The 13,555-nt window shown below is 50.4% G+C and overlaps 1 protein-coding gene across 6 annotated transcripts in view; it reads left to right on the forward strand.

Moving 5' to 3' along the window:
* LOC125702400 (DAB2 interacting protein) overlaps positions 1–13,555 on the forward strand; it is a 152,011-nt gene that overhangs the window by 81,162 nt on the left and 57,294 nt on the right. Inside the window, exon 1 of one of the 6 annotated variants that reach the window (XM_048965573.1) lies at positions 6,240–6,406. The exons of the other annotated variants lie outside the window; for them this stretch is intronic. The gene's annotated coding sequence lies outside the window, so the exon portion shown is untranslated. Of the gene's footprint in view, positions 1–6,239; positions 6,407–13,555 lie in introns of those variants that run through there. 6 annotated transcript variants of the gene reach the window in all.

Below are 13,555 nucleotides of genomic sequence, written 5' to 3' on the forward strand. Positions count from 1 at the left end.
TGCTTAGTTTCCTTTTCCCTTCTTATGGTGAGTAAGGGGGAGCAGAAAGCAGCTGAGAAAGAGCAGGGGTTAGGAGAGAGATCTGCAAAAGCAGCTGAATACCAATCATTTATGTACTCTTTAAGACACTGTGGGGTCACCTGGGATGCTCTGCTCCGTCTGCCCACCTCCGGGACACTGCAAAGCTGCCATTTCCTGAGCCCATCCCCTTCACCTTCTTCTTTCCTCATCATTGCCATTGACCTCTCAGTGTGCTCCAGAAAACATGAGAAATATTTTTTCTCCCTCTTCCTGAGTGGTTTCATATATTATTTATTAATGACATCCTGAGGACACCGTAGTGACAGATCCTGTTACGATGACTGCAGTAAAACTCTGCACTTACACAGAGCTACTGGCAGCTGATATATTTGTTAGAGACACTCTGGGGTTAAAGTCAGTGTAGCTGCAGTCTTCTTTGTCTTATAGGAATGTATCTCCAGGAACTTTGAGAAAGTGGTGTTGCAGAGATTAGCTCAAGAACAACACAACAAAGCAGTGGCAGTGATTCAGTTGGGAGCGACACAACCAAACAGGGGTTTGTGAGCAGCCCCTGTGGAACGGCCCTGCAGCTCAGTGCTGGGCAGCCTCAGTCTTCCCCTGGGCCCTTGGGGCTGCTGGCACCATGCAGAGCCTGTGCCCATGTACAAAACCATCCTTCGCCTGGTCCAATTGCCCTGCTTGTCTTTTCCCATGAAGCTCTGGTTTAATGAGGTCAGAAACATTCATAAACTTTAAAATCTCACATGGAATTGGAAACCATTGCCTTGCCTTTCAGGTGTATGGATACATGCAGAAGATCCAGGTGACCTTTAGAATGTTTCCTTGTTTTTAAATTAACTCTGAGTTGCACAGAAGTAACTATTTTTTATGTGTTCTGTTTTTGGGGTGAGGACAGTTTTCAGTTTTGATTTTTATACCTTCTAAGCTATGTATGAGTATCAGTTATGTTTTTTAATTGGTTTCCTTGTTGGAAGAATTCTTCCCATCTGAGTGCCAGTGTCAGCTCCCTTTAGGCATCCCGAGTCTGGCATGCATCACGTTTCCTTCAGCAGCTTTAGCTCACAGTGCTGAGGAACGTGGTATCCTGATGCTGGAGGGCATTGCTAGGAGCAAGGACAGCTGCTCCTGAAGCTGCTGCCAACATGGGACTGTGAGTGTGAGAGGAGAAACCATGGCCTGGGGCTGTGGGGAACAGGGCTATGGGGTACAGGGCTATGGGGCTAGCAGCATAGGCTGCAGGGATTTGCCATGGATTTGCTAGCTGCGTGCTGGGCTCCTGTGTCACTGTCACTGATAGTGCCAGGTCATTGACTCTGTGGGTGCTCTCGGGGCACATTTAAAGCAGTGCTTGTTGACAAACCTCTGCGCAGTGCTGCATGCCCTGGTGCAGGGTCAGGCTGCGAGGGCCGTGGGGACTTTTCCTGGCAGTCAGATCTGAGTGCAGTCTGCCCTGCCACTTCTTGGACTTCCTTTGACTCTGTGGATATCCATCACAATATTTCTGCAAAGAGTGTTTAAATTCATTAGCCTGAGTTGTTAATGGCAGAAAGTCTGGTCAGTTTTTATCTAGTATTTCCTGCCAACCGTGTTACACAATTGGGGCTGAATTTCACAGCCCTCCTGCTGCAGGCGGTGCAGCACTGCTGGACCTGGTGCTGTGTGGGGGCACACATGGGGCAGAACTGTGTCCAAAGGCTGCTCCCAGCAGGAGCAGAAAGTTTTTGTGGGGAAGCAGAGATTTGTGCCCCGTCTCAACCAAGGGGATGGGAGAATCCTATCAGTGCCGATGCGGTGAAACGCTTCTCTCCAGAAGATGTTAAACTGGTGCCCAAGTGTTTTGTTAAATAGAGAAGTTTAAAAGGCACGTTTAGAGCTGAAATGCACCTCTCAAATGAGATTGCTGACAGAAATAAAGGGAATAACAGAATGATGCGTGCGGTTGTCTCATGATTTGCAAAACATAAGGTCAGTGCATAAGCAAATGCTGATGTAGGTACATAAATAAGCGGCCTACTTTTCTGGGATGCTGAATCCATTAAAATCAATGGAAGTTCTGCATCCCCGAACAAAATGTCACTTGTTTTGCTCGCTAATTTTAGGTACCCAAATACAGAAACTTTGATCTAAGAGAAAACTGCAGAATTTTTGCCGTGCTTCTGGAAGACTGAACTGCAGGGCACTCCAACACCGCAATGGGGCCAGGCCTGCAGTGCATCCAAGAGCCCATGGTGGAGGAGAGGGAGGGACAACAGTGGGTACAGCTCATGGAGCTGGCTTAGTACATGCAGAGAGTCACAGTGTGCTGCACGGATCTCTCCCTGGGATCAGCAGTTCCAGGGAAGGCATTTCTGAAGCCATCATATCAGCCAGTGCAGATGCAATCTGTGTGTGTTGGCCCCAGCAGTGCAGCTGCCAGCTCATGACTTGCTGTCTTGCTCCATCCAAACAGTGCTGTTCGTGTCAGTGTGGTTGTGATAAAACAAAGTGAGAGATTTGTCTCATGCTTTAGTTTTGTTTTAGAGCACTAAATATAAAAGGAAGAGAGATGAGTGTCCTTTTGTCCTGTGAGGGCATCGATTTCCATTGCCCACGCTGGTGTGCGTAGCTGCGTGGGCCTCTGCTTTGCTTTACAGGGCGCGGAGTCTAGAAGTCATCATCTAGGACATTTCTTAATGCATCCTCTCACTGTTCAGTACGTGTGCCTTGCATTCCTTTCAGAAGTTCGTGCTGCTCTCATGGCACATGTACCCTTTCTTAAGGCTCTCAAGCTCCCCAGCATCACCTCGGCCTTCCCTCCCCTTTCCAGCCTCAGCTGTTTTCTCCAGTATGTGTCTTGAGCTCCCAAATACCATCCTGCCCTCCTTCTGTTTTCTTTCTTTCCTTACCCAACTCTGGACTTTGTGTCATCTTTGTGCTTTTTTTCCCAATGACTTCTTGTATTTTCCTACTTGCAAAACACCCCCTGTGCAGAGTGAAGGCCATTAATGCCACATTGCAAGGCACTCGTCTGCTGCCACACACAACAGTGTGAATCGGTGAAGTGTTCAACTGATGTCAGCAGGAAAAGTTTTCAGCAAATTCTTAATTTACTAAGTACTTCCAGATTAAGGAAGAACATGGAATGGCTTACACACACGAAATGCTCAAAGGCCAGAGGGACTGTGCAACAAAGTGCTCATTGGAATACAATTATTTTTCAAGAGAACAAAAGAAAATGCCTTTTTTTTTTTTAAACTGGGTCAACGCTACATCTGCAGCACTCAGCCATTTTACATACGACATGATCACCCACTCTGTTTATCTTTAGGCACTATGCTCCTGCAAACTGCCAATTAATTGCATATTTGGTGCCTGCTCTCTCCCAGCATCCTGGATAAACACAGCGAAGCCAATCAGAGGGAGCTGCTCTTGGCTGCGAGGGGAAGGAGATCTGTCATTGTCTCAGCCTTGTTATCTGCAACCAAGGCAGACTCTTAGCAGCATTCTGCTTGTAAACACCCTCTTTAGACACCTTCTGATTTACATAGATGGTGTGTCAGCTGTTGTCTGCAGCACTACCTGAAGGTTTTAGAATGACTGCTTTCAAAACATTGTATGCACATTGTCCTTGATAAAAGGACAATCAGTGGCAAGGACTTTCGTGCTAGCAAAACATCATAAGCAAAGTCCTTAAAGCAAAAAGATGAAGCCACATCCAAGCTAAGGTGAGGGAGAAAGAAGCAGAGTGAGGGGTGTGGGGCACTGTGTGCAGGGAGTGCTGTTCAGGGCCTGGGGTTGGACCCAGATCTCCATGTGCAGGATGCAAGGGGCAGGTCATGGCCCCTTCAGAAAGCTGCACGCTGTGATGTTAGCCCAGGGCACATCCTTCTCCTCTGCTCCGGCTGGAAGTATTCCCTCCTCTGAGTAAGATTTGCATGTTATCTAAGTCTAGTCTGGAGAAAACAGTAAACCATAGGGAATAACCTCCATTGCACACAGGGTTTCTGATTGGCCACGTTCTTCATTTCCAACTCTAATTTATGTGACTGCTGAAGTCCCAAAGGAATGTACTGGAGAGAGATGATCCCTCGGTGGCTTTGGGCACACACTCACTGCAGCCTGGCAGGTCTTCTCTCCTCCTTTGTTTCTGTTGTGCTCTAAAACTAAGTGACTTAAAGATTTGAGGCTCAGCTGAATCCACAGCAGCTGCAGAGAGCCAGGACAAAATCTTCTCCTAGGGCAATGCTCAGGAGGATTTTAAACTGCCATCTTGACATTGAGTTATTGTAAATTAACTGTTGCTTCCAGGCAAAGAGTGATGAATGGTCTGAAATGAAGAGATAAGTGTGCACATGGATTCATTCTCCCAGGCTCTGCTGGACCTTCTGTGGTGCTAGCAGCTGGGAACCATTCCCAGAACAGGGAATATTTGGTGCTGGGTCAGTTCTTATTTTATTATGCTACATGTATATAGAGAATAAATGAGCAGAACTAGTTTGAATTTACTCCAGTGTAACACAGAAGAAAAACAAGCTCTTCATGTCATGATTTTTGGGTCCTGTTTGTCCTGCTCCTCTTTTTGAACAGTCTCAACTTTGACTGTCCATGTCTTAATCATTTCATTTAATATTTGCCTTAAGGCTGTGGGTGTCTGATGCTGTCCAACCTGGAGCCGGTGTGAGCAGGAAAATGGGAAATGGGTGGCATGCAGTTAGCCCACGATGGCTGCTGCACAGCCAAAGCTTCTGCCAAGTCAATGGGAATATAACTGCTGGCCTTCAGGGGAAGCAGGATTTGGCCTGTAGACAGCAAACACAGGATTCATAGTGGGTATTGCAAAAAGGGTTTTGTTTCCTGTCTCTGAGTTTTGGATGTGTCGTGATTTCTGGTGCAAGAACAGACTGAGAGCAGCTGATGCTCTGTGTCCTAAATGCCAGCTGTGCAAATTGCACTTGGTGGATTAGGAAGATGCTATTTGCATTGGAGTGATAGTGAAATGCCTGTTGTGGTCATGCACAGGTCACAGCCAAGCTGCCATCAGAAGGTCCAGAAATGGAGTAGGGATGTAATAGAAAACAATTCTGCCCTTCCACTTTCTCTTGGAAGAAATGTGCCTGGCAGAAGAGCACATCCCCACACAGTGCCTGTTCCCCTGAGCTCTGGGAGCAGCACGTGCAGTGAAGCAGAACTCGGCCATCCCCACTGCATGCGCTCAGCGCCGGAGCAGCAGATTGCAGCATTTGCCATCAGAAGGGCGTGAAAAGCACTGCCTTGAGCAGCTTGTGTGTGAGGAAGGGGAGAGGCACAGGGAGCTGTGGGAACTCACCCAAAATATTCATGGTTTTTATTTCTGAAATTCACTGGAAATTTCTGATTGACGGAGTGAAGGAAAACCTGTTGGAGTGGGGCTGCCTGCCAGGGCACTGCGCAGCATTGTGGGACTGGAGCGTGGGGAGATGGGGTACGTTCACTGCTGTCAGGGACTCCAGTTTATTATCACACGGCTGTGGCTAATGATAGCAGTGTAGATTTCAAGAGCATTTGAGGGAGATGTCCTTCAATTCCGTATGCTGCACTGTGGATGTATTCCTGCATGCCCGGACTTTTTTATAATTTCAGGTGTGAACTGTGAGTACCAATGGAAGGTGGCTGTAAGCTGAGCCAGCGGCATTTGTACTTTCAGCCTTTGAGATGAACAGCCTTTGAGAAGTGATAAGTGCGGCGCTGCCCGGCTCCTGAGGCCACGGCTGGCAGCAATGGGGTCAGGGCTGACATCCCAGGCACAGCAGGGGACGGTGCCCACAGTGCCCGGCCAGGTGCTTCCGGGGGGCTGCAGCATGGGGAATGCCTTGGAAGCAGCTGGGAGCTGCTGCTGAGGGAAGGAGATGGGAGCTTGTGCGTACTGAGGCTCCCTTCTTACCTGCATGTTTGCTGTACTGCACTAATTATACAGGAGAGAGGAGCACGCTAGATGAAGTTTAATGAGGAAGGCGCTGCTTTGTCGGGTAAACCCGAGAGCGGTGCGGTGCGCTCAGCCTGGCCGGCCGCCAGCACCTGCGGGCAGCGGGAAAGGCCGGAGCAGATGCCTCCTCCAGAGCCGCTTCAAGGAAGGGTTTGAATTACAAAGGAAGGGAAGGGGCCGAGCTTCCCTCCCCCGCCCTCCACAGAGGGCAATAGCGGTTTACTTCAATAATCGCGCTATCGCTGCAGCGGAAGGCGCGCAGCTCCGCGAGCAGCCCCTCACTGCAGTCCTGCAGAGGGCACCGCCGGGAATGGCTGCGTGCTGCCGGCGGCGGAGCTGAGCGCCCGCGGAGCGCAGCCTGCGGCTCTGCGCTGAACTTATTGCTGTGCCCTGAGCTTATTGCTGTACCCCGTGGTGGCTGGGGTAAGTCGTCTGCTCACCTTTCGTTTGGGCACTCGCTGGGGCTGCTGCATGACATTGGCGCTGAGGTACTTCCAGCACTTTGGTGGCCTCGCTTTGGACGTGGCTGATCCAGATTTGAGAAGCTGGACCTTTGAATATCCTTGTTGTCCATCCGCTGCTTTTCTAAAACGGGACAGCGAGCGGATATGGACAAACCTGACTTTCCAGTGCATTCTTTCAGCTGCTGGGGACCGCCGGGACCACAGCATCGCGCACATTGCCGGGCTTCAGCCGTCAGCGCGGCTCTTCTGGGCTGAGGGGCAGCTGTGCAGGTGGTGGTGGGGAGGGAAGAAAGGTGAGGGGGTCCAGCAGCAAAGGGGTTTGCTTGAATGGCACACCTGCTCTTGTGGAAGGGGTTGGTCGTGGGGATTGACTGACTGCTCAGATTGCTTGGGGAGAACTTGGAAATTCTGCGTGGTTGTAAAAAAGGAACTGCTGTTGTAAAAAAGGATTGGGGCAGGGTGTGTTTGCAAGCAGCCTGGGTGCGTGTGGGCGGCTGTGTACGTGGTGAGAGTGCAGCATAGCAAACTTTAAAGGGAGATGTACTAAAACTTATGTAATTTGTGAAACTGAATGTCCTTTCCCGATGTCTGCGCTGTGAACTTGAAAGGCACAACCCTGGCACGGGTTTGAAAGCTGTCTTTGTTACTCACCCCTCCAGCAGTTTGTTTCTCGCGTTCTGTTTGGGGCTGAAGGAGCCCGGCGCCTTTCTCTCCCTCGCTCTCCTCCCCCATCGTTGGTCGCTCCCCACTTCCCCTCCAATTGTCTGCTCCGCTCCTCCTGCACCAGGCGGAAAAGGGTTTTGTTGGAAAGGAAAGAAGGAAAGTATTTCAGGTTGAAGTCTGGCAAGCATCTGTGTCCTCATCAGGCTGCAGGCACGTTGCTCCCTCCCATCTCTTTATTCCCAGAAGCAGCAGGGTGACAGGCAGCGCTCGCCATACCTTAAACAGCAGCAGAACCCCCTTTGACCTTTGGACCATTCACTATTCAGCAAATAATTATCACAGCTGGAAAACGGTGTATGAATATGTGCATCTGGGAGCAGGTACGCAGAGCCACAGCAGTGACCTCGTCTGCTAGGACCGGGGGTGGCGGCGGGATGAGGAAGGTGATATGCCATGGGGGGAAGGGCAAGGCTGCACCTGCACTTGTTCCCAACAAACTGTAGCTTAATGTAGCAAACGGTATCTAATGGTTGTGTTAATGTTCAGAGGTGAACTGATGTGACTCTCCTTGCTTCTTTGTGTCTCCAGCTCCACAACAGCTGAAGGTAGGGGCCATCCAAGAGCGTGACAGCAGTGCCCAGAGAGGAGGACAGCTCCTGAACCTGGGAGGCTCAGGGACCTGCTGGGCCTCGTTAGCAGCAGGCTTAGAGCAGGGAGATGTGAGTGGAGAGGTGTGAGCAGAGGGCAGCAGGGAAAACTCCTGGTGAGCTTCTGCATGGGGCTGTGCTGCTGCAGCATGTCCGAGCCATGGCCACTGCGTGCCTGGGCTGTCATCACAGCTGCTCCCAGGCTCCCGTGGCCCTAGGGTGCATATTCAGGAAGCTGGGAAGATAGTGAGTGGGATGAGAAAGCACTCCGTAATTTTGAGAGCTTCCTTCTGCTGAAAGTGACAGGAAAACCACCTTTTCTTATTTGAAAAGCTCCTTCAGCTCCCCTGGGCATTGTACAGAATCACTCCCCTCCTTTGCTTCTCTTTGACTTGCACCATTTGAGACTTGCAGTTTGATGACAGATTTAACAACGTACAACACAGTTGTCATTTGTGTTGGGAAGAGCTGTTCAGAGAAGTGTTGTATCACCTGTGATAGTAAAACACAAAGCCACTGCCTCATTCAGTCCTAATTTTAGATGTGAGGTGCTGCGGTCTGCAGGAGTGGTGCAAAGAACATACCTAAATAGTGAGGACAGTAGACAGGACTGGTGAGCCCATGGTCCTCCTCGTGTCTCCTGATGGTGGGCACAAGTAGAGCATAGAGCATCAAATTCTGTAGAACCCACCAAGAGAGGGCAGTGCCAGATTGCCTGCCATGTGGGAGCAGGATGCTCCCAGCCAGGGTGCAGAGCTCTGCTAGCAGGAGGCCTTGTTTCCTTACATTGAGGGCCACAGGCCTCGCAGAGCTCTGAGGCTCATGTCCCGATGGAGCTTCTTCTGGGAAGGCTTTGTGAGCATGGAGGCAGTGGGTGATAAGCCCACATCTATGGTGAATCGTGGCCATCCCAGTCCTGAGGTACTGATGGCTGCGGCTGCCTGTGCTGCTCCAGCAGTCCCAGGAGCTCTGCAGGGTGCCTGCAGCACAGCAGCCTCTTCCAGCATGCCCCCTCGGCCAGGACAACATCAATAAAAATGAGAATTTATGAGCTCTGTCATGTACAGCAAGCAAAGTGTCTTGCAACAGATTAATCACTGATTGCAATGCGGTGCTGACTGGGAGCTTTCTGGTTCTCTCTTGGCATCGCTGTGAGGTTGTTAGTTAGAAAACAGCTCTGATAAGGAGCCCCTTGACTGCCAGTGCTGCTGCGTGCTCTGCTGTCCGCTCACCTAACATGAGGCACTGCTGGCCCAAAAGGTGCTTTCTGCTGCTCAAGTTGCTCCAGCATTCAGTCACCAGACTGTGACAGCATGGCTTCGCCTGTTGCTTCCTATCCAGTAATTTTGGGGTCACAGTGATCTGCTGTACAGTTTGGGCTGAGCAGAAGATCTTTGCCTTCAGCTCTATTTCTTCATTGCCATGCTTACACAGAGCAACAAACCATGGCCCAGCTCTGCTCCCAGGTCCTTTAAAGGGGCTGTGCAACAGCAAAATGAGTTAAAATTGGCTCTTGGCTCCTGTGCTGATAGCATTGTCAAGTCAGCTGACACCCGTTTCCCTGAGCTCTGCATAGCATCCCCCGTCCTGCTGTATGAAATTGCATCCACCCGTCTGTCTGTACAAAAACAGCTATGCCTGACTTCTGAAATACAAAGTAGAGAGGGCATTGTGTGGTGGAAGCACAAACACTTTTAACATTTGATATAATTCAGACATCTCTGTTGGTGGTGTCTAGTAAAGGGATCTCAAAGCGTTTTTCAAACAGGAGCCCTCAGCACTGTGCATCATCCTGGGGAGCACCTCAGCTGCTGGCGCTGCTCCCTGCCCGGCAGGGCTGGGGGTGTTGACCCCCCATGCTCCCATTGGCCACTTCCTGCCCTGCCAGGAGGGGCTTTGGTCATTGTTTCCTAATTTCAGCAGACAGGAAAAAACCCGACTGAATTCTGCTGCCCTCCCATTCCCAACAGCTGGTGCTCACAATTGTCCCAGTGCTCCAACCCGGAGCTGCTCTTTGTGTTGTAGGGGCGGCTCTGCAGGGTTATTGTTTTTGCAGTCATTTTATTCATCCCTGTGAGGCCGGGCTATTGTTTCCTCCTGACTCATGGCACCTGTTGAGGGCCTCTTCCTGTCCAGCACACAAACACACTGCGGGGTGGGAGATGGAGTGGGAGATGGATCCGGCACCGGCCGGTGCTGTATGTTACTGCAGCCCCACGGAGGAGGGAGCAGTGGTTGGAGCCGTGTTCTGCCAGCAGCTGGGGACATGGGCAAAGGGACTGGGGACAGGGAGGTGTGCAGGGGAGGGGACATTGCCATATGCTCTGTATGTCTCGCCCCTTAGCATGCCAGACCCACCAGCTTACTTGGTGTTACCTTGGTGGATCCATGGAGTGAGCTGCCATGGGTTGCTGTTAGCTGCAGGCTCAGCGTGCTTCTTAGACTTATTGCTTACTGTTTGTTTTCCTCCCTTTCTCATGTCTTCTTTACAAGTGCTCCCACACCAGAGCTGGGAAGCCCTGGCTTTGCCCATCTTTGTGTTGCAGGGTGACCTTCAGGGATCTTCTGATCCCAGCCATGCCGTGATTCTCTGACCTGGCCCCTCTGCCCCATGTTGGTGGTAGTGATGCAGTGCTGGGGGGAGGAGGGAGTGCTGCACCTTAGGTGGAACTAAAACATGAAATCTCATCACCTAGGTTTCTGGAAAAATAAACTATGGCTGGACTAAAACATAGCGGTGAGGAGGAGTAAGGGAGAGAGCCTTTTATGAGCATTGAGAATATTTGTAGCTAAGCAACCAACATCAGCAGGAAGAATAAATCAAAAGTTTCAGGGCTCTGCCTGCCTGCCTTCAAGGGTCAGGAACTATATTTTCCCTCTGTTAACAAGATTGCCTTCCTTTGAAACATCAGCTATTAGCTACTGATGGAGGCAGGAGACCGTACTGGAGAGACCAGAGGCTTATTGGGGATACTGCCCGAGAAACGTGAATGAAAGGACAGAGAAGATCAGCATCTTGCCAGAGGCTGTGCGGTGAGTCAGGCCCCCAGCAGCGTGTGGGAGAATGCTCTCAGAAAAGTAAAGTCAAACACATACGTAGTATTTTCAAAACATCCTTCTATGAGGTCTCCCAACAACTCTTCAAAGTAGCAGCTCTAGACTGTATTCCCATTTCACAGCTGGCAGAAGTTGAATGACTGGATGGCTGTGGTGGTTTGTGTTTGAAATGATGCCTGTGTGGCTCTGCTCGTTTTATATATTTGTGCAGTTCCTGTTGCTTTGGGGCACCGATCCCAGTTGCTGTGATTGCAGCGCAGACCTGAGGCCCATCAGTCAGAGCAGCTGGGCTCTATTTTCTAAATATTGCACAGCGTTCTTCACCAGGTTGCACCAGAATACCCAGAAGCGAGGCATTTTGCTTTAAAATATGTTTTATTTATAAAGAGGAAATTTCTCAGAAATGCCAGTGGGAATGACAGTAAATCAAATCCCAGCAGTAGTTTCTCAATGGAGCTTCTTTTTTTTTTTTTTTTAAATACCATCATATAACCTCAGGGTATTTTCCATCTCTGCTTCTTCTCCCACTTAGTCAAGAAGTGGTTACAGACAGTTTGTGCTCCATGCCCTGCTGCCTCCTATGATCTGCAGGGCTGGGGGCTGCCCCTGGTGCAGGATGTCCCCTTGGAGGGGCTGAGCCCAGCACCCTCCACAGCACCGCTGGGACACCCCGCACATCTGGGCCTTAAACAAAATTACTCCCTGATCAGGAGCTCCAGAGACCTCTGAGCCTTCATAGGCACTCATGTTGGTGTTAATTATAAAGCTGAGTCTATTAAGGCCAGATCTCATGGTATTTGTATGGAACTGTGTTCCTAAGCCACAGTGATTACTTTAATGAGAGAAATGATGGTCACCTGTGTGGTCCTGGCCTGCCAGGAGGAGCAGGAGGAGTCCTGGGGGCAGCAGGGGGGCAGCTGTGTGCTGCATGTGGGCACTGCTTCCAGGGCTCTGAGCCCCAGCAGTGTCTTTGTGGTTAGAAGGTTATCTTCCTTATCTCGGGAAAAATATAACTCAATTTGTATGTATTTGTGCTCCTATGTGTATGCTGATCTCTGTTCAGAACATCCTTCTAAAGACATCGAAAGGCATCGCGTGTAGGAAGGAAGCGGCTGGTTTCTCTGTCGTGCTTGCTGATAGAGCTGTAAGCCCGCCTGACTGGACTTGCTCAGCTGTGAAAAGCACTTTGGTGTTTTAAAGCACAGGGTGTCTGTGGCCATTAGCAGCAGCGCTGGCAGAGCCTGGCTGGGTGCGGGGCCCATTAGTGCCGGTCCTGCCGCTGGGCTCCGGGCAGCAGCCGGTGCTGGCAGAGATGAGATGGCTGCAGGGTGTGCTCAGCAATAACAGCACTGCAGGGAGCGCTTTGGGGGCCGGTAGTGGTGTTAATATTCATTCAGGATGTATTTTGTTTTTCTCATATTCGTGAAATTTCCACTTTTGGAAATACAGCACACACACTCTGGAAGCGGCACCATCTATTTTAAGACAATGCATGGGCAGGTGTGAGCTCATATCTGGGAAGGCGCAGCTGGAGATAACAGAAACCCAAAGCGTTCAGACAGATCTGAGCCTTTCAGTTCTGTGTTTCTTCTCTCCCTCCCACCCCATCTGGGACTGCAGTGGGTGAAGGTTGACCCGCTCCAATCCCTCCCTGCAGAGTGGTGCTCCTGCACTATTCCCAGTTCCTGGTGTGTCAGACCACCATGCAGTGCCTGAGGCACAGGCTGAGCTGCTGCAGCACTCAGCAGAGATGAGCAGCACATCCCAGCACTGTGCCTGGAGTTCCATGCTTGGTGCATTGGGACACAGCCCTGCAGTGGGGCCAGGGAGTGGGGGACGCAGCTGCTGCCCCAGATCTGCACTGCCCTTCTGGAGCCACACACAGGGCACCTGAGCCAGCTTGCCATCCACCTTCAGTGTCCTTGTGTGAGCTTTCCTATTGCATTTTATGGTTTCTCTCCCTCTGGTCAGCTGGAAAATATTTGGTTCCATCAGCTCCTCTCTGGCTGTGGCTGACTGCGTGGCTTTCTGTTGGGAAAGCAGTGCCAGGCTCGTGCCACCCGGGTGATTTTTACATTGAGTGGTTTTCGTATTGGCGGTGCCCCTGTGATAAGTAATGTTGTTCAGTAATTAATTCCCTGAGTTACAGCCAAGCGTGTAGGGCAGCCCGGCCTGCTTTGCTGTGTGCTGAGCAGACCCACACCTGCACACCAGCTGTTTGTATGGGGAGGTCTCAAAAGGTAAAAGGAAAGGAGAACGCAAAATGGTTTGGGATTGGGGTCACTTCAAGCAAAAGCAGTGCTGGTGTGCCCAGACACACGGAGCAGGGTGGGCTGTGCTGGAATCTGCAGCCCCAGGTGTGGGGTGGAGAGGCCGTGGGGCTCAGGGCTGCTGCTGCTCCCGGGCATCTCTCTTCCCCTGAATGTGGGAAGCCCTATTCCTCCTGTGACGTGTTCTCTGTCAGTTTGCATGCTGTATGGATCCCTCTTGTTCATTATGTTACTGCTTTTTTTTTTTCCCTTCCCAAAATCACACCCTCTTGTCTTTGGTTTAATTTTTACATTTAATGAAACAGCCCTGTAATTAAATATCCTTTCACAATTCCCCAGGCAGGCTATCTCATGACAAAAAGCACTCTGATTTTATTATTATTACTATTTCAGAGTAATGCAATGCTTGAATCCTTATCAAGTGCAATTTGGGGGTTAATCACTTTGGTTAGAAGAAATTTGCTCCATGAG

The sequence above is a fragment of the Lagopus muta genome, chromosome 19 (genome assembly GCF_023343835.1).
Source record: "Lagopus muta isolate bLagMut1 chromosome 19, bLagMut1 primary, whole genome shotgun sequence".
Lineage (NCBI taxonomy): Eukaryota > Metazoa > Chordata > Aves > Galliformes > Phasianidae > Lagopus > Lagopus muta.